This window comes from Castor canadensis, chromosome 4, assembly GCF_047511655.1.
Source record: "Castor canadensis chromosome 4, mCasCan1.hap1v2, whole genome shotgun sequence".
Classification (NCBI taxonomy): Eukaryota; Metazoa; Chordata; class Mammalia; order Rodentia; family Castoridae; genus Castor; species Castor canadensis.
Window position 1 is genome coordinate 122,030,342 of NC_133389.1, and position 21,957 is coordinate 122,052,298.

A 21,957-nucleotide genomic window follows, 5' to 3' on the forward strand; every position below is an offset into this window, starting at 1 on the left:
TTGCTGTGTAGGACTTCTCACAGTTACCCTGACCACTTGGTCTAGACAATTTGCTCTAACAGAGAAATTTTAAAGCAAGTAAAAAGTTGTTAATAATTACAAATAGTTAGGCTTAATTATTTTTGAAAATGCTTTTTTTCCACTCCAAAAACTATTTTTTAACTAATAAACCTTTGAAACACTCAGTGCAACACCTATGTGCTTTGTGCAGGATATTTTTTTCACTTGCATTTTGAGCTGCTGTAAAAATCTATTTTAATGATAGTGATTTTAATGGTGCTTACAGATGCTGGCAAAGTACTACAGAAAATGCTGAAATGCACTTCAGGATTTTCAGAACAGATTGTTCATTTTAAAGCTGCAGAGAAATGGCTAAGGGAAGAGAAAATAATTTTCTGTTGACATAAACAACAAAATTATTTTCTTAGCAACACTAATCGTGGTGAGGGGCATTTGTTAATGACCACATCTAAAATTAAGTATTTAAAGTCATATCTATTAGAACGCATACTACTAAGAACTGAGAAAGAAATAAAAAATATGCATCAACAACAGAACAAAACTCTACCTTTACTAAAACTGCAGAAACCAAGGACTGCTGATGAAGTAGTATTCTTCAAGAAATTACACTAAGGAAATCTCTCTCTTCCTGGAAAACATGCAGCTTTACACCCTACAATAGAGTTCATGGCCTTTCTCCCTCTCCCTCCATATTTGCAAGATCTCTTGGTTTTCTTTCCACAATCAGAAACCAACTATAAACAATGAAATGGCCATCCTCTTCCATTTCTTTTTTTTTTTTTAAGAACCCTAGCTGTCTCTGTCTCTTAGGCTTATCTGCTAGAAGACAGAAAGATTATAGCCCCAGACATTGAAAGAAATGATGAAATGAACCTTCAAGCAACAAATATTGGTCAAACTACTAAGTATAAATGCTAACTAAATTAAGACAAATAACATTTAAAAATCTAAGTAGGGAAAAATATTATAATAGTAGCAAGAATAAGGATACGATTTTGTCCCTAAGAATATTCCCCCAGATTTATGTGACACTGACTTCTAGTGAAGAGACCAGAAATCATTTTTACAAAGTTATATCCTCATAGGGAGTTTGTAAGGATGAAGAAACAACTTTTACCTCTTACAGTCAAGGTACCTGAGTTTCACATAGTTTGACAAATGGTCTTCAGATTCAGGAAGTAGAGAACACTTTGAAAAGTAAAAACTTCAAAAAACAAAGACACATAAACTTGTCTATTTCACCCCACTCCCTGGGATGATGACAAGGGAGGTTATTTGCCCTTGGGATTCTAATTGCATTACTATTTTACTGCTTTTATTTGAATAAATGATTTGCTCACTCAGTAAAAGCCAAGAGGTGGTGGAAAAAAACCTATTCTCTGCTTTTGGTCATGGGGTATATGTAAAAACTCAAGTGCTTCTCAGAGAAATAGCCTCAATTTAAGTGATTCCAAGCAAAATTCATAACCTCAACAATTCCCGGTAATAGTTGCCAATAGTGAAGTTAAGAAAGTTTTTTATGCAAAACCATTTATTCCCAATACCATAAATAAAATACAACAGGGAATTTATGTTTATACGATGTCTCAAAAAAGAAAGTGGTAGATACGTTCTCTAACCAACATCTTTATGAAAATCCATTACAGAAATGAATCAAAGCTCTGACTCCCCAGAAGAGAAGATAGGCTCAGACAGATAGAGAGACAGCCATCAAACAGACAGAGGAGCAGTGTGGCTCACTGGTCAATTTTAGTGGCTACCCAGCAAGATGTCTAGGGCAAAGCAGGCATGCAGCAATCAGGAGGAGAGGGTAGCAAGGCAGGAAAAGTTGTCAGAGTGCTCTAATGGTGCCAGTTCTACCCCTCTGTGGAGTAGCTTTCCATAAGAGGTGCTACCCTCTGGTATAACGTCTCAAAAGTGTCCCTGGCCACTCACTCCAGAACAGGGAGGAAACATGTGAAGGGAAGAATGTGGAGCCAACAAACTTTCTATACAAGGATTCAGAATGTTGGGAATAGAAGTATGTGTCTCTAATACCCTACTGAACAAAAAAATGGATGTGACTGAAATACTGATCACAATTTAGTAGAACCTGTCTCATGCTGGCAGGCCATCCCCCTTCTGAATCACCTACTAGGTTCCTCCACTGCCACATTAACTTCTCCCTGGATGTGGGATTTCAGAAACTACTTAGAACGCCTTTCTCCTTTGCTGGGACTCCTGCACTCAGCCTCCCCTCCACCTGTGGAACACACTGTGTGCCTGACTCTAGCCTATACCTGGGTTATCAAGGAGCTCGCTGAGTCTGCCCAGCAAGGACAAACTAGACACAGCAGAAAACAGAACACAGTCACAATTTTCAAGTTTTCCATTAACTAAAAGTCTATAAAATTTATTTCTATTACTGTTTATAACATACTTGAGACATTGACAAGTAAATTTATAAATTATCAAAAAATCAACAAACAACATGAGACTTGGTAAGGTTTTAGCAGTAAATATTTTACTGTATCCATAACTTATTCTCTAACTTTGGCCCTTTTAAGCACCTCCTCTCTCAGAAACCCTGTCCTACACATGCTGCCTGGCCTCACTGTCCCCTCCAGCCTCTATCCTCTCCTGCCTGCCATCTTTGCTCCCCATCACACTAGGCCTGGAAACCACAGCACAGTTCCTCCTAGCCAGCCCACTCCTGAGAAAAACGCTGAGTGGGCCCACATATCCATCCTCCACCATCTTACAGATGTAGCTGACCCCATTCTTTGAACTCAAACATTCAACTCTGTGTTTGTGAATTTTTTCTTTCTACTTTTAGTTCTTCTCTGTCTTTACCATAAACATGGCCACACCTCTCAGCTCTCTGCACACTATCACCACCTGCAGTGAATACCTTCTCCATGGCCTTCCCTCCCTCGTCTTAAGCTGATGATCTTAGAAACTTGACCACTTTCTCTTATTTCCAACTACTCTGTTGGGTATAAACATCTCAATAGTTTCTCAAAATTGAGGTTGCTATCACCAACCCATTTGCCAGTCCTGAACCCCATACCCTCATTCTAACACTTCTCCTGTGCTTGCCTGAGTCAACACCTCCGAATATCTCTACTTGTGCCCCACTCCAATCATGGTGACTAAAGAGTACAGTTATCCAAAGCTCTGATCATGATGCCTGCCACAAAATAAACACTCAAGAAATCATGGGTGATATTATTATTAATGTGTTTAATCTTTCCTCACATCCAAATCTACCAAGTATCACATTTTGCAAATTTTACCTCCCCAGCCACCACTGTGTGTGAGCAGGTTCCCTTCGATGTCGATCTCTTCCTCTTGTATAAAAACAAAATGCTCACCCACCTCTGGGCCTCTGTTCTCTTATTCTTCATGTTGTCACTAGGAACACATGAACACTTTCTCAATACTCTCTCAGGAGTTCACTGCTGCCTACAGAATAAGTCCAGGTACTCAGCATTCGAGTCTCTCCACACCTTAACCCAAAATTATCTTCTCAAGTCTTATTTTCCACCGCATCCATTTAGATACTGCATAGATACTGACTCTACCACTTTGCATATACAATACAGATACATATGGATTGCCTTGTTCTGCCCTTCCACATTCTCTAATCCAAGACGGTTTTGTCAATCCTTCCATTTGAACTTTTACTTGTATACTGATGTCAGTCTACTTTGTATTTGACTCATTTGTATTTGATGACCTCATCAAATTACATACTCCTTCAGGACACAGAGTTTGCCTTAGCCATCCTAAAAAAAAATCACTTTTTTTTAATTTATTCAGACAACAAAGTTTTATTGAGTACCTACCTTTGCGACAAGTTCTAGATAAAAGATGAATAAAATAAAGCCTGTACTTTGGAGTAATAAACAGTCCAGAGAGAAAGAGAGACATTTAAGTTAATAATTTCAATCAAATGTGAATGCTGTAACAAAGACAGAAATCCTGCGAGACTGCAGAAGAGAAGATGACTGTGTGTCAAGTAACAGTATGGAAGGGATCAGTAAAAGAAAGATGTGCAGAGACAGAGAAGTTATTCCTCCCAGAGAGAAGGTAAGAATTTAGTAAGTAGGCCCAGCGCACTGGCTCATGACTATAATTACAGGTACTCAGGAGGCAGAGATCAAGAGGGTCATGGTACAATGCCACCCCACGCAAAAAGTTAATGAGACCCCATCTCAACAAACAAGCTAGGCTTGGTGGCTCCCACCTGTGGTCCCAGCTACATGAGAGACTGAAAGGTAGGACTGCAGTCCAAGGCTGGTTTCAGGCAAAAACACAACACCCTAGCTGAAAAATAACTGAAGCAATGAAAGGGCTGAGGAGAGTGCCTCCCTAACAAGTGTGAGGCCCTGAGTTCAAACCCTAGTACTGTAAAAAAAACAAAAGAACTTAGTGAGTCCTACTGGCTCTTAAAATGCAGGGTCACAAGTAACTGAGTTTGGGTGTTGGTTAAAGGAAATGGCTAAGGTAAGGCTGACAAAGCTGTGTAAATAAACTCATACAATCAGGTGACAAATCCAAAGTCCTCCAGAAACTAAGCTAGCCAACTAAAGTCTTGGGTGGACAGATGGGAACCTCTCTCACTGTAAGGGAGCATCCAGGTTGACTGACAGCTGCTGCAAACAGGCAGTCCCAGTGTTGCCAGATGTGATTCTTCTAAAGAGATGAAAAGTTTGAATTTTTATGTGAATGCTCCTGGTTTTTTTAAAAATGTCAATGCGTATGTTAAGTTTTAAGAAATTCCTCTGCAAAGCCTAAAATATGATGTGTTGGTGGGAAAAATTTGGCCTATAAGTTCACACCCTCTGTTGTATACCCAAGCAGAGCACTTGGGCGGGGCTAAGATGGTTACATTTGGATTTGTGAAAGTAGAGGAGGGCACACATTGGAGCTCGAAAGCAACAAAAGTAAGAAGATATCAATATGTTCACTGCTCTACTCACTTTTGACACCTAACTAATCACCAAAACCTAAAGCAACAGTAATTACAGCTGCTCCTTGACTGTCAGACTCACCTCTGTGGTGGCTGACAGCAAGCACCGAGAAACCCCAAGTCAGGACCAGTCCTTTCCAAATTCCTGACACACAAAAACTGTGCAAGATAATGAAATAACTGTTGTTGTTTTAAGAAGTTTATCAATGAGGCCTTACAGGACAGTGAGGAAGATGTTGCTGGAACCTAGAGGAAAAGAGGTCCTTGTTATGCAGTGACATTCACATCTACAGTAAGGGAATGAACTCAATGACCCAGCTAAGGAGATATCCAGAAAGAATACTTAAGGTGACACCTGGATTCTGCTCACAGGCTATAAAAAAATGTGAGCAGTGAGATGAGTAAAGAAATAATTGGTTAAATCTGAGACCATTTTTCATCTCCAGCCTCTCCAGATTCCATGCAATTCTCAAACCGAGAAATGGACTTCAGAGCAAGGATCAAATTCAGGGTGGAACTGTATGACTGTTAAGACTTCAGAAAAATCTAAACTGTTTCCTCATAAGCACTTTCAAGATCTTATGAGCTTGCCTTGTAGGACCTCAATGTTAAATTACATAGCCTTCTGAGACTATAAAGGTGCTGTTTCCTGTCACACTACAGGGATCCCCTGTGGTGGAGACCTTGTCTAATGGAGTGAACCTAGTAAGATTTAAAGAAAACCCACAAAGTTTTTTAGATATCTGTATTACAAAATATTGCCAGATGAGACTAAAACAAAGAGAAGAGCACAAAGTGAAAAAGGGCCTTCAGATCACCAAACCTGTGGGCGGGAAGCAATCTACAAAGGCTACTAAGCTGCAAATGCTGGCTTTTCCTTACAGGAAAAGGAAGGGTCAGTTAAGGCGCAGAACCAAGAACCCAGAAAGTAGAACTATGAGCCAAGAAAAAGAGTGGAAAAGGACAAAAGCCCTGATCATTCCAGACCCATGTGCCTCCTGTTGTCCCTTTTTTGGGCAAGGCTATAGGATATGTTTCCCCCTGTTGTATTTTGAGTGGGTTTCCAGGAGATATTTGTCTGTTGTTCACAGGTCCTCATACTGAGAACAGTACTTAAGGAGCTCTTCCCATGAACTGGTCCTGAGGTGCCTCAACTGCACTCAGACCTGATTTAGAGGGTGAAGTCCTTGACTTTGAGCATGCACCTGTTGCTATAATGGGATGAGACTTTTGGAAGGTCTTGGAAATGTGGAAGTGTATTTTGTCTGTGGGAGAGATGTGAACTGTCATGACAAGGGAGTCATCTTTGGTTTTTGCAAAGATTCCCATAATAACTTCTCTTCCCACAGGTGCTTCTACAATCTTACCACTTCAACTAACAAAAGATGGGATCTAGCACCCTCTGACTGAGTCTAGGAGGGTTAGTACCCCACCTACAATTAACCAAATAAGGTAGACATAAAGCAATATGGTTTCCAAGGCTAGGTCAGAAAAGGTGATACAACTTCACCTCGCTCACTAGAATACTTGCAGCTAAAGTGCTTGGGCATCACGTAGCATCCCAACCACTCTAAAGCTTCCATGCTGCCAAGCAGCCCAGACAAGGACCATGAAGAGGCAGCCTAACCATGTGATTACAACTGCCTGAAACCAAAGACCTCTGGTCGAGCTTTCCCAAATCCCTGACCCACAGAAACGTTGAGGCCTAATTAAAAAACAAAACAAAACCTGTTTTTATCTTAAACCACAACACATTCAGGGTGTTTTCTCATACAGAAATAGATAATCAGGATAAGGACTGTGATGAGGTGGCTTAGAGTTTGCATCTTCATATACTCAGCAATTCTTTTGAAATCAGGAGGCCATGTTTGGCACTCCTTACCATCCCAGAAAACAGACCTGGCCGTATTTTGCTTCTTGGTCAATATTTCCCAACTTGGACACACTGGGCTTCTGAATACTCAGGTTTTAATTTCCACTTACAAATTATTTCCCTCTGCCCACGTTATCACACATTAAAATACAAGGAAGAAAAGTCCATTTCTATTAATCACAGATAAGTGGTTGCAGCTAAATCTTGGCCCTTATAACCAGTAATTCCCATTAACACTTTAACCACATGCTTATCTACTTCTGCTAAAATCTGGCATTACTGTTTCTAGACAGGAGATATGAGGACAGGAAATTTTTCTATAGGTAATGAGAAAAAACTCTGGAGAAATATAAGACATTTACAAGTTAATAACAAATGATTTAAAACACTGGACTAGTTTATTAGTGCAGGACACTTTGGAGAAACTTCTTCATAATCTTTCACCATTTTCTAATGTGAAAAGAATTAAATTTGATAAATGCTACACTTCAGATAATCACAAAGAAATTCTGTAACTTTGGAAATCCAACACGAAAGGGCAATGACTTGGAAGAGAATGCTCTAGAAGGTGAAAGGGAACTCTTCTAAAGAAACAGCATAAAACACTGAGAAGCAATTAGACTTCTTATTCTGGTTTAGCCCTATCAAACATCCAATATGGCATTTCCACAAGTTAGGGTGACAAAGAACAATGACAACAGCTACCAGCCAGGAAAGCAGCATCCAATTTTGCAACTAATGTCTTTAGAAACTAAAGCTACTGCTGGAATGCGTACCAAGCTGATCTGAAACCTTAGCTAATAAAGAAAACAACACGAACATTCCATCCTGATAAAGACAAGTAACACAGATGAGAAGGCACACCTCTCACAAAGCCAAAAGAAAAAAGTGAAGGTGTATGTGGCACGGGAGCAGAGTAGAAGCTGTCTGGATACAGCAGTAAGTTACGAGTTAACTGAATTGCCGAAGGAGGGGTGGGGAATGAGAATGAAGAGCATACAGCCAGCTGCATATAGCTCTGGATGGTTGGCATATGAATTGCTGGAACCAGGAGAATTTGAACAGGCAACAGAAACCCAGCGATGGTCAGTTTCAGGTCTCAACCTGGCTTATACTATGGTTCATAGTTAATCAATCAAACACTAATCTAGGTATGGCTACAAAGGCATTTGGTAGATGTGATTAAAGTCCATAATTGACTTGAAGCAAGGGAAGTTATCCTTGATAACGTGGCTGGGCCTGATTCAATCAGTTGAAGAGCTATGTGAGCTGAGCTGAGGTTCCCTGAAGAAGAAATCCTTCCTGAGGATGGCAGTTTCTGCCACACATTTGAGGCCCAGCCCCACCCCTCCTGCCAGCCTGCCCTATGGATTTTAGCTGGCCCCAGACAGTCCCACAATCAAGTAAGTCAATTTTGTGCAATAAATCTTGTGTGGGTCTCCTACTGGTTTTGCTTCTCTGTCTGAAGCCCTACTGATCCACACACTAAATGTAGCAGCCTCAATATGGGTTGTTTATAAAGAAAAGACAAATTAACCAGCAGAAGAGCAAAACCAATAATAGCACCCACTGGTTTTTGTTACTGAAATATAATAATGTATCCAAGTAAAATATAAAGAGGAACTGGACAGAAAGAACAATGAAATGAAAAGTCACAAAGTTTATATGTACCACTATAACATAACAGTGACTGGATTCCTACCTTGAAAAGACATTTAACATCAATCTGAGAGATTAGCTACTGGTTAAAACATCTCTATGCTAAGTATGAGTTATATAATCACACCACTTCCTTGGCAAACCTTCTGCCAAGAACAAACTCTGATTTAATAATGACCCAGGAAGAAAACTTGGAAAGATACTCAAATTCATTGGTTTCTGTGGAACAGAAACTAACCAGATTTAGCAACTGTCAAACAGAATGTAAGAGAGAAAAGAGTTGTGATAATTTCACTAAGATATCTGGCTTTGGAATATATACACTGACACAAACATTTTAGAATAACTTTTAGATGTCAGTACTAAGGAGTTTCTTCATAAAAATTACTATTCATTGCTCTACAGATGCATTTTAGGTATTACTTGGCTTATAGTTCCTGATTGGGTGGCAGCAATAGTTCTCTGAAAAAAAGTACATACATACAAAGTAAATTTACAGTGTGCTTGCCATTACCAAGAACTAAGTCAAGCTTATCACCTGCATAGACAGATGTATGTAACACGCCTCTTCCATACGAAGAAGAAAGTATAGAAAACAACTGTAGTCCATGTCTCTCAGCAACAAGAGATTCAACTTCCCACAGTTTGTCAAGGTGTAAGGCTCACATGGAAGCATATTTATTCTTTCTGGTTGTAAAATTAACACAACATTCATATTTTAGGATAGTATACAGCCAACTACAAGCAACAAACAGACCAGTAAGACACAATAAAGAGAAAAAGCTACTAGAGAACTAAGCTCAGTGCGTAAAAGAAAACAAAGGGGGGGGGGTGGTTTACACAGATATTTCTAGGTAAGTCTGCATATGTAGAGAATTCTAAAAGGGTTTATAGGATGTGGTGATGGCTACCAACTGAAAAGAAAACTTCTTTTTCACTATGTGTACACTTTAAGGGACCCCAGCAGACAACTCTCTCTCTCTCTCTCCCTAGTTCTGTACTAATTTATTTCTGTACTAATTTACAAGTGAGACCAATATACATTTAAAGGCCAAAATATCACCCTTAAATCTCAAAGGTGACATTCAAGATAACAGGCTAAACAATGGGTAAGCAGCCTTTCTTTGTGAACTGATTCTTAGATTTAGATAAGACTTGCCTATCTGTTCCTTAGCAATACTGACCAGCACACTGCTCTCTCACACAAGCAGAGCCATGGTGACACAGAGCACTTCCAGAGAAAGAAAGGATGCCAGGAGTGGTGCCTGCCTTCTTCCTCCAAAGTCAGCAATCAGATAAGTCACTGAGCTGGGCAGAGAAAGGCCAAGAATGCTTTGCTAAAGGAACATCAGGAGCAGAGAAGAAACATTCTGTCTTCTTCACCTAGTGTTTCTTTTACATTATTTGGGTCCTTGTCACAAAACAAGTATTTAAGGAAGTTAAAAAGGTGAATATGATTGATGTACTTCCTATACAGGAATAATACAGAATTTTTAAACATGCTGAAATCACCATAAGGAGGGGAGTGAAATAGAAAGGAGAAAAATAGAGATGAACCAATTTGGGTTACAGTACACATATACTGGGAAATGTCAAAAGGAAACTCCCTGTGTAGTTACTTAAACAAACAAAAAATGTCTCACTCTCTCTTTTTTTTCAAAAAAACAAAAAACAAAAACAGAGAACAGGAGGGCAGAACAGGTCCTGTCTAGGGGGTTGGTATCAGTGGGAGGGGAAGGGAGAGGATGAGGGGAAAGGGTATAGGGTGAATATGGTGCAAATATTGTATATACATGTATAAAAATGGAAAAATGAGACCTGTTGAAAGTATTCCAGGAATGGAGGAGAGGGAATAAGGAGAATGACAGAGGGGAGTGAATTCAACTACAATATAATGTAAGAACTTGTCTAAGTGTCACAATGTACCCCAGTGCAACAATAAAAAATTAGAATTATATATCTATCTTTATTTAAGAAAAACAAACCTAAAACAACATGGCAGTGTATAAAACAGAAAGTAAAACATTGTAATTCTTCTAGGAACTAAGGGAGAAATGGGAACATGAATTGCTTAACAACTTTTTAACAACTAAAAATGAAAAAAGTTCCTAAAACACTGACACAACAATGGAGTCAAAACAAGAACATCAAATTACTTTCACCTACAATTATTTCAGTGAGTATAACAATTTAGGATTTCTTTTTATTGCATTTTATTAGGATATATTCGTTGTACAAGGGGGATTCATTGTGACAATTCTGAAACGATTTAGGATTTCTAACATTTTTATTTTTATACAATGAATTCTGGAATGAAGACTCACCATCATGATAAATGAGTTGGTCTTGTCCATGAGTACTATTATCAAAAATTTTAACACACAGGAAATGTAGTTAATAACACAATTTCATGTTCATTAATGCTCTATAATTTCTCCTAGTATGAACTAAGTTTCTGTTCTTTTACACTACGTTACAGAATAAACACATGCTATGGTTTTTGTTAAGGTGGCATTTGCTACAAAATTCCAAGGACACAAAGAAAATGTTCCAACATTTATGAAAATTTGGAGGTAGGAAAGCATATACCCTAAGAAGTAGATGCAGCTAAACTAATTCTGGGTCCTTATCTTTGGAATACCTTGTATTTAGTAGGGGCCAAATACATATTTAATGAATGAATGATATTTTTCTGCTTCCCAAAGAAAACTATGTCCCACAAGAAAATTTCCCCTCATCTTTCCCCAACTTTTCTCTCAGAGAAGGATACGGTGGGTCCCACAGAGTTGCCAGAGGTTCATGAGGAAGAGGGTAAGTTAAGACACGTTGGTTTCTAAAATTCTCCTGGCTCTTCACAACTATGATCTCCAGAGCCAACATCCCTGAAATGTACTGCAGTGAAAAGAAAGCCCTGCTCTGTGAAGAGCTGTCCATCCCTGCGAGCTGGCATCAATATAGACACTACCAGTGCATAATAGGACTTTAAGAATATTCATTGAATAAATGAATGAATGAATGAATAATTCTAGGTTAAAACATAGGATACAGAAAGATTCTACACCATCCTGAGACTAAAACACATGCTATCATGTCCTCAGAAAACCACTATCCTTCACCATAGCCTTTTGTGATGACATGGATGACAGGGATGCGTATAGGGAGTTGGAGGGCCTATTCTATCTGTTTAAGCAAAGCAGCAGCTGGTGTCAAGAACTCTGGGCCTCCCTCTAAGCATGTGAAAATCCTGAGAGGAAAGGCATCATTCTAAATGCAAATAACAATGGAGCTAATGATCAAAATGGATGTGCCCATCTGCCTTTAAGCTGACACATTAACATCCTGTCATGCTGGGCATAATTCAAAGAAGCAAACAAGTCCATGTTGGTTAGCAGAAATAATTTTCCTTTGTAACCAATGCATTTTTGCTATCCTGCTGTCTGCAAAGTAGAGAAACTTCAGATAGGAGGTCAGTTTGAAAACACAGAGAGAGAGAGAGAAAGAGAGAGAGAGATCACTGAATTATACTTCAGTTCAAAAAAGTAAGGGGTCTGATTCCAGCACAAGTTTGAACTGATAAGAGAGAAAAGTCAATGACTCCATTGCAAGGTCTATGTGTAAAAACATGCCTCACATTTATATTTCAACTCTTTCCTACAACATCTCTTTATAGATCACTCCATCCAAATTCTCATCCCATGTTTCACTCATTCAAAAGTCACAAAAAACTAGAGACTGGTGGCTCACTCCTATAATCCTAGCAACTAAACAGGCAGATCAGGGGTATGGTAGTTCAAACCCAGCCCAGGTTCACAAGACCCTATCTCAAAGAAACCCAGCATAAAACAGGACTGGTGGAGTAGAATAACACCTGCCTAGCAAGCGTGAGGCCCTGAGCTCAAACCCCAGTACCACAAATTAAAAAAAGAGTCACAAAAATGCCACGAGACAAGAATTCCCCCACATTTCCCTTTCCACTGAAGGCTAAAGCCTCTGAACAGGATGGGATAGAAACTGCCCTGGGGCCTGGTTGACACAGCACTATCATCACCCAAACACAGTTTAGCTGGTTGAGTTTTAGAGTTCTCTTCCTTGATTCCTGGGTCACCTCATGGGCAGAAAAGTAACAGGTGCTATATAACTGTCCACAACAGGAAAGGAACAGACCTTCAATACTCTTCTCTTCTTGGCTACCACACTTACTTTTGTTAAGCCTTTTTTAAATGAAATTATTCTCAAATACACAGAAGGTGTGAGTAGCAAAACGGACCTCACTTATCCACTTACAACCACTATCAACATCCTGCCAATCCAATTTCATCTGCACACACAAGCTCTTTCTGCCTCCATATTTTTAAAGCAAATCCTAGGCATCATATTATTTTACCTACAGATACATTAATATGTGTCTCTAATAGATAGATGTTTTAAAAATGATCACACTATCACTTTCACAAGTGACAAAATTACCAATAATTCCTTAATAGAATGCAGTATCAGTCTACGTTCAATTCTGTCCCAGAAGGTTAAACATGCTTTTTCAGTTTGTTTGTTCAAAACAGTATCCAAACAAAGTGGGCAAGTGACCCACACCCTTGATTCTGTAACAGATCTTATTAAAAGTATCTCCTAAGAAGCTGGCCATCATATCCACTCAAGCAAGCTCTGACGTCAATGCTGCATTTTCACTGTTTGCTGCTTCACTGTCTTCCCACTGCTAACAGAAAACATCACCTCCACAAGGATAAGATTCCTGTCCTTCACATTGCTAGGAAAATTAATTCTCAGTGATAAGTGAGAATAAGGGTGTGGGCTCCAGACAAGACTTTTATTTCTGGGGCAATGTCTCAACTGTGCTTCAATCCAATACTGAAAAGGGCCATAAACTCTACTTTTGTTAATTTATTTCATACTAAAAGGAGACTGCCAGAGCAGCAAAATAAATAATATAGATTTCCTTGTAAAAGGTTCTAGAAAGCCATATATTCCAATTTATGTGTTTTCCAAATAAGACAGTATTTAAAAGAAATCAAGAAATAACATAATTGTATGTTCTTATGGGGTTAATAAAAATAAAACATAGTTTAAGAAAACAAAGTATCAGAATCCATGGTTAGGGATGGGGAGAGCAAGACTTGGCACAAAAGTGGGGATCTGGGAGTAACCTAACCCTCTTCTTCTAAGGATCTAATCCTCCCATGGCATCTGCTAATCAATAGTAAAACTAATTATATTTGGGTATTTTTTTTCTTTTTCTTCCTAATTTGATCTGGTGTTAAAATCCAAACCATAGACAGCTGAGAGAAGAAAGGCAAGCAGGCAGCCAGACAATTCAGAACACAGATAATATGCTCTCAAGCCAAAAGGCTACACCTGTGGTGTCCTTTGCACACAATGGTCTCAGCTACCTCTCCTGTGCTGTGGACATCCATATTTCTGTCTAGGCCACTGTCTTATGTGATTTGCAGACATGTGCATCTGCCCACTAGGCATCTCCATTTGAATGCCCCATAAGCACCTCAAGCTCAACACATTCATAATGTTCCACGTCCTTCCATTTACAATAGCCTCAAAAAAAATCAAATACCTAGGTGTAAACCTAACAAAAGATGTGAAAGACCTCTACAAGGAAAACTATACACTTCTGAAGAAAGAGATTGAGGAAGACTATAGAAAGTGGAGAGATCTCCCATGCTCATGGATCGGTAGAATCAACATAGTAAAAATGTCGATACTCCCCAAAGTAATCTACATGTTTAATGCAATTCCCATCAAAATTCCAATGACATTCATTAAAGAGATTGAAAGATCTACTGTTAAATTTATATGGAAACACAAGAGGCCACGAATAGCCAAGGCAATACTCAGTCAAAAGAACAATGCAGGAGGTATCACAATACCTGACTTCAAACTATATTACAAAGCAATAACAATAAAAACAGCATGGTACTGGCACAAAAACAGACATGAAGACCAGTGGAACAGAATAGAGGATCCAGATATGAAGCCACACAACTATGAGCAACTTATCTTTGACAAAGGAGCTAAAAATATACGATGGAGAAATAGCAGCCTCTTCAACAAAAACTGCTGGGAAAACTGTGTTAGCAGTCTGCAAAAAACTGAAACTAGATCCATGTATATCACCCTATACCAAGATTAACTCAAAATGGATCAAGGATCTTAATATCAGACCCCAAACTCTTAAGTTGATACAAGAAAGAGTAGGAAATACTCTGGAGTTAGTAGGTATAGGTAAGAACTTTCTCAATGAAACCCCAGCAGCACAGCAACTAAGAGATAGCACAGATAAATGGGACCTCATAAAACTAAAAAGCTTCTGTTCATCCAAAGAAATGGTCTCTAAAGTGAAGAGAACACCCACAGAGTGGGAGAAAATATTTGCCAACTATACATTAGACAAAGGACTGATAACCAGAATATACAGGGAACTTAAAAACTAAATTCTCCCAAAACTAATGAACCAATAAAGAAATGGGCACATGAACTAAACAGAACTTTCTCAAAAGAAGAAATTCAAATGGCCAGAAAACACATGAAAAAATGCTCACCATCTCTAGCAATAAAGGAAATGCAAATTAAAACCACGCTAAGATTCCACCTCACCCCTGTTAGAATAGCCATCATCAGCAACACCACCAACAACAGGTGTTGGTGAGGATACGGGGGAAAAAGGAACCCTCTTACACTGTTGGTGGGAATGTAGACTAGTACAACCACTCTGGAAAAAAATTTGGAGGCTACTTAAAAAGCTGGACATCGATCTATCATTTGATCCAGCAATACCACTCTTGGGGATATACCCAAAAGACTGTTACTCCAGAGGCACCTGCACATCCATGTTTATTGTGGCACTATTCACAATAGCCAAGTTATGGAAACAGCCAAGATGCCCCAGCACTGACGAATGGATTAAGAAAATGTGGTATCTATACACAATGGAATTTTATGCAGCCATGAAGAAGAACGAAATGTTATCATTTGCTGGTAAATGGATGGAATTGGAGAACATCATTCTGAGTGAGGTTAGCCTGGCCCAAAAGACCAAAAATCGTATGTTCTCCCTCATATGTGGACATTAGATCAAGGGCAAACACAACAAGGGGATTGGACTATGAGCACATGATAAAAGCGAGAGCACACAAGGGAGGGGTGAGGATAGGTAAGACACCTAAAAAACTAGCTACCATTTGTTGCCCTTAACGCAGAGAAACTAAAGCAGATACCTTAAAGCAACTGCGGCCAATAGGAAAAGGGGACCAGGAACTACAGAAAAGGTTAGATCAAAAAGAATTAACCTAGAAGGTAACACCTACGCATAGGAAATCAATGTGAGTCAATGCCCTGTATAGCTATCCTTATCTCAACCAGCAAAAACCCTTGTTCCTTCCTATTATTGCTTACACTCTCTCTACAACAAAATTAGAAATAAGGGCAAAATAGTTTCTGCTGGGTATTGAGGGGAGGGGAGAGGGAGGGGGCGGAGTGGGTGGTAAGGGAGGGGGTGGGGGCAGGGGGGAGAAATGAACCAAGCCTTGTATGCACATATGAATAATAAAAGAAAAATGAAAAAAAAATGTTCCACATCTTCCCAAAAATGATTCTCCCCACTTTCTACAGTCTCAAGTCAGAAAGCAGGAACTCAACCTGTTTTTCCACAAATCTCTCTTTGTCCTTTACCATCCTTTCAACTTCCCTTGCCTAAGAAAGCCTTACAAAATCTAAGTCATGCCAACTCTGCCTGCTAAATCTTTCTCCTACCTATTCTCTGCCTGTGTCCTCACTGATCCTCACTTTCACTAGATACCAGTCTACTAACACACACCACTTCCAGTCCTGCTCCTCTAACCAACCAACACACAGCTGCCAGGGAGCTCCTTTAATAGGCAAACTGGGTCAGTGACATCTCCGCTCAAGTTTTCATCACAATCAGTTCCCTAGAGCTGTAGGAAAACAAACAAGAAAACCCTGAAGTTCCTCATCAAGACACTGTGTCTGGATTCCTGCCCATCTCTGCAATCTCACCTCTGATTATCTTCCTCTGTTTCAGTCACACAATGATTTTTACATTCCCAAGTCCCCCCACTAGAGATAAGCATCCCTACCTTCTGGAGAAGTAGGACATCTATCCCACAGAGGACAAATGAAGCACCATGCCCTCCGCAGAGTCCTGTGCTCTCTCACACTCCAGCACACCCTGCACCACCCCATCATAGCTTTTGTCCTGGTGCTTAGTCATCCTCCCCTAATCTGCGGGGTCACCACCCTCCCAGTCACCTGGGCTCAAATCTATACTCTCAACGTTCATTCTTCTCTTGAGTTACTCACAGAACACGACTGGATGATCTTATCACTGTGGCCTTAGTTCAGTCCTGGTACGTGATAAGTGAAAAAATAAATGTGCACCAAACAAATAATTGACTCTGTGAAGCACTGCCCACTAGAGTCCTCCATGACTCAGACTCTATCTAGCCCACTCCTCTTTGCTATTTCCCCTCCCCCATATGGGGAGCATAAACACAGGTCTCCACTGACCTCAAAATCCTGACATCACAAGCTGTGACTGTCTCTTCCTTGCCTTTACCCTTCAAACACTGAAAAATTACCCACTTGCACTTGCTCATCATCTCTTCACTCACTAACTCAGACTGCCCAGTTTCTCTCCTTACTATGAAAACTGAGCCAAATCCAATATCCTTTGTAAGCCCTCATTTTCCTTCACCTCTCTGCAGCACTCAAAAGCGCTGACCAACTCTACCTTCTGGGTTCCTATGACAGCACTTTCTTCCTTCCCTCTCACAGCTCTCCCCATCCTTTAACTGTTCCCATAGGACTTGGCTGTACTCTCTGTAATGCCCTCTATGGCAATCTCACTTGATCACATGGGTTCCATAATCACCTCCACAGAGAAAATTCCTAAATATAGCTTTCAGTCAAAGTACCTCCTGAGCTATACACTTCCACTGTCTGCCTACTGGAGACCTTCAAATGGAAGTCCCAGTGGAACTCAGAAGTCAATTGTATGCTCACAAACTCTTTTTTTTTTTTTTTCATTTTTCTTTTATTATTCATATGTGCATACAAGGCTTGGTTCATTTCTCCCCCCTGCCCCCACCCCCTCCCTTACCACCCACTCCGCCCCCTCCCTCTCCCCCCCCCAATACCCAGCAGAAACTATTTTGCCCTTATTTCTAATTTTGTTGTAGAGAGAGTGTAAGCAATAATAGGAAGGAACAAGGGTTTTTGCTGGTTGAGATAAGGATAGCTATACAGGGCATTGACTCACATTGATTTCCTGTGCGTGGGTGTTACCTTCTAGGTTAATCCTTTTTGATCTAACCTTTTCTCTAGTACCTGTTCCCCTTTTCCTATTGGCCTCAGTTGCTTTAAGGTATCTGCTTTAGTTTCTCTGCGTTAAGGGCAACAAATGCTAGCTAGTTTTTTAGGTGTCTTACCTATCCTCACCCCTTCCTTGTGTGCTTTCGCTTTTATCATGGCTCACAAACTCTTGACCTTCCCTCCAAATCAGCCCCCCTCCAACTTACACCAGCTTAAAAAGAGTACTGCCATTCTCCTGGCTGCTCAGCCTCCAACCCCTTCAGTTGTCTTTCTCCCTCCTGTGTTTTTTCCTCCAGCATCCAAATCATCTGCCAGGCTCTTTCACATCTAAGTCTTCAATGCCACTTGTTCTCACTTCTTCCTACACCACTGCCATAGGTCTCAGACATTATTACCTCATGGTGAGAGGTGGGGTGGGCTTGGGAGTAAAAAAGAAACCACCTTCAATTAGCTGTTTCAATTATCTACAAGTAATTTGTCTCCCACAGTACCGACAGCAGCAGCTCAAATCAAGTTACAGCATGGGATGGGGTAGGGAAAGATAAGGAGAAAAGATACTCAATTCCTAGCATCAAAAAAAAAAAAATCTGTGCTGAGTCTGCTAACATATTGTATATCTTCCTTTTCCTTTAGTCATCAAACTTTCTCAAAAATATCCCATGGACTTTCTATACTTAGAAATGCCTACGAAGATGGAGGGTGTGAATGGATAATTCTGTAATTATATCGACAATAAAATGTGAAAACTAATTTAGTGCATGGGACTAAAGATCTTGAATCAATAGATGCTATTATCTTAAGAAAAATAACTGAAGCAGAAACGTTTATCTTTGTATGCGTCTTATATTTTAAGCATTATTTATAATGTCTATTTAATTTGTAATCATAAGGTTATAGTGTTCAGGTTCATATAGTTTTATATATTCATACCACATATAAAATATGCTTTTATCTATGTGCATTATTACATGTATTAAATTATGTTCTTGGATTTTTTTAACATAAAATTGATTCATATTGTAGAAAATTCAGGAAATAAAAGTACAAGGATAAAATCAGAATCCTTCCACGGGGTGACAGTACAGCATTATGTTAACAATCTGAGGACTTTCACTGCAGACAGATCTAACACTAAGGTCTAACTTGACCACCTGTTAATGAGCACTGCTTAGCTAAGTCTCAGTTTCTTCCCCTGTAAAACAGAGATAATTCCTACCTCCTTAAGTTATTATGCACATAGATAAGATAATGTGCAAGGAACATCTAGTCCTGCATCTGCATCTTAGTATGTGCTCAAAACATGCTGATTTGTACTGAATTCTACTCTGGGAGAAAAACAAAACCAAAATCTAAGTATTTCCTCCTTTTCAAAAGCTTGGAGAATGAATCACTGTGGGCTATAGCCAAACATATAAAGCTTAACAATATGCCAAAGACTTACCTATTTTCTAGAAATATGCAGCCTAATATTAGTATTTTTGGATATTTGACATCATCAGTATGAATACTGATAATAAATGAATGGATGAAGATGACACAGGTCACAATTTTTCTCTAAGTGCTCCATATAAGAAGAAAGATGAGGCATTCAGGTTATGATGTTATAATGAGACTTAAAGTATTAATGACATAATGCCTGAATTAAAGATAAACTTCCTTATGAGACTTTTTCAATTCTTATTCTAAGTTATATTCATAAATAGATGGTGGAATCAATGAGTATAGAAAAAAATCTTTCAATAGATATAACTGTGCTCAAAAGACAATAGGAGAAAAGAATAAGCTATTGACTTATTATTCTATGAAGCTTTTTTAACACATCCATGTCCTACTAAACTTGATTTCCTAACACCAGCCAGGGTTAAAGTTGACAAGTGCCACTGAGTAGCGTATTTTCACCAGTACTCTGAACCCATTCAGGCAACACACCACACTCAGAGATGGCTCCTTGGAAAATGCCAAAGTTCCACAGTATCCTGGATGACTGTTTTTAATCACTCAATGACTTTCCACACCACTTCTGACTGAAATATTAAAGTGCGCTTTCTGAAAATATGCAGTTGACTACATTGGCTCATGTATCCATTTGACCTTTTCACTAAGTCTTATGCATTTTCACAGAGGAACCCTCCTCATGTAGATGCTATAGGACAGAGACTTTGTTCCTCTAGTTCATCTCTGAAACCCAGTGCCTGGAACACTAACTGACACATCGTAGGTGTTCCAATTAAGATTAGTGAAGTAAATGAGTGCATAAAACCATTAAATCTTTGAACTTATACCAGTATAACATATGATTCTGTCTGAGAACATCTGACAACCCAAAACAGGAATTGAAAGTAAATATAAATAAATATATTGAGCACTTATTAAGTACATAGTAAGTCTATGTGTTTTTCATTTTATACATAACATACAGTCTTAATACCTATAAGGGCGGTGCAAATAGGTACTACTAATAAAGTCTGTAAGATGGAATCTTACAGAGGCTAAATTGTTTTCTAGTAGCCTTATAACAAGCTAATACTGAATCTCAGAATTTATATAGGGTAGCTGAAACAACTGTGTGAAACAATAATAAGAAATCACTAGATTTACTCTTCTATAATTTTTAGTCAAAAATTTTGACTAAATGTTTTTATTTAGGTACCCCCCAAATATTTGACTTTTTATTATACAAATTCTACTGATAATCAAAATAAGTATCTATTGCCAGGAAAGAAAGGGGCCACAAAGGACAACTGCAGGTATCCCATTTTCTCCTTCAAGGCCAGCACAATCATTTCATGCTAGTATCCTTTACTTCCACTCAAAGGAGGACTACAAATCTGCAGCACAGGTAGCTTTGCTACCACACCTACTGTGCTTTACTACAAGTTATCCCACAGCCTATTCAGCACTAGAGATTGGCCCGCTGCTTCCCAGTGCTGAAGGTGACGGGTTAATGTGCCATGTTCTCATGGCAGGGATATGGTCAACGGCACAATCTCCAGTGCATTTCCAGTGACTGTGAGCCCAATAAGCACCAGAGACACCCTATTTACCAGGGTATCTACTCGGCCTAGATATCCAGTATCTCCATCCAAACTGTTTCATTTCTTGCTTTTATCTTCTGCACTCAGGTTTGCCACTGCACCACCAAACCCTGGGGTTCTATTCATTCTTATTTATTTTCTTCTCCTATTAATGTCTTTTATTCAGAAAGTGATTACACAGATTATGTTTTTCAGAGACGCAGCATCTTGTTTTCTTGTGCTTCTGAGGACCCAACAAGGGGTCTTATACATTCCAGGCAAGTATTTTACCACTCAGCTACATCCCCAGCTCAGATTATGTTTTTCAAAATAATCTCGCAGTCATGTGGGTAGGCAAGCTTCAAGAAGTCACCACATGCAAGTGTATGAGAAATCTCAAGCAAGAGCCACCAATTTGTGCCCAATTATGCCCCAGAACAATGAGAGACAGTAATGAAATGGTTGTTGCTGAGCTGACCAACTAAATATTGGGATGATTGATTCTAAAGCAATAACCAGTAGAAAAAAATTAATCGGAACCCAAGACATCAGAGTATACCTCAACATCTAAGAAATCCAAAACATCAAAGTATGTCTCAACATCTACAGAGTAAATCGCCAATCGAAGCACAAATGGGATTCTCAATTTAAAGAATTAATCTCTTTGTTTTTTCACACATACACACACACACACACATATATAAATGTTTATTACCTGGTTGGGACTATTATGCTCCAAAGAGGGGTCTTAATGCTTTATTGCCCAACTTCTTAAAAGAGAGCTATTCTGGAAACCAAGGTGTAAATTAAACATACATGTTTTTCAGGTTGTTGTTAATTTGTGTTTTCTTTCTTTTTATGGGATTAGGGATCGAACCCAGGGGCTCACACATGCTAGGCAAGCACTCTGTCTAAACACGTAACTTACGTGTTTCTTAACAGAAATCTACAACAAACCAATTTAATTTAAATTATATAAAAGCTATCAATTTCACTAGATTAAAAAAATCACATTGATAATGACCTTCATTATGTCCAAAAAAAACTGTAATAGGAAACCCAAATTTCATTTCACACAA

At 39.1% G+C, this 21,957-nt stretch overlaps 1 protein-coding gene across 8 annotated transcripts in view; it reads right to left on the reverse strand.

Annotated features, from left to right (window-relative positions):
* Nucleotides 1-21,957, reverse strand: part of Stk39 (serine/threonine kinase 39) — a 290,768-nt gene that overhangs the window by 135,168 nt on the left and 133,643 nt on the right. The gene's annotated exons all lie outside the window — the stretch shown is intronic.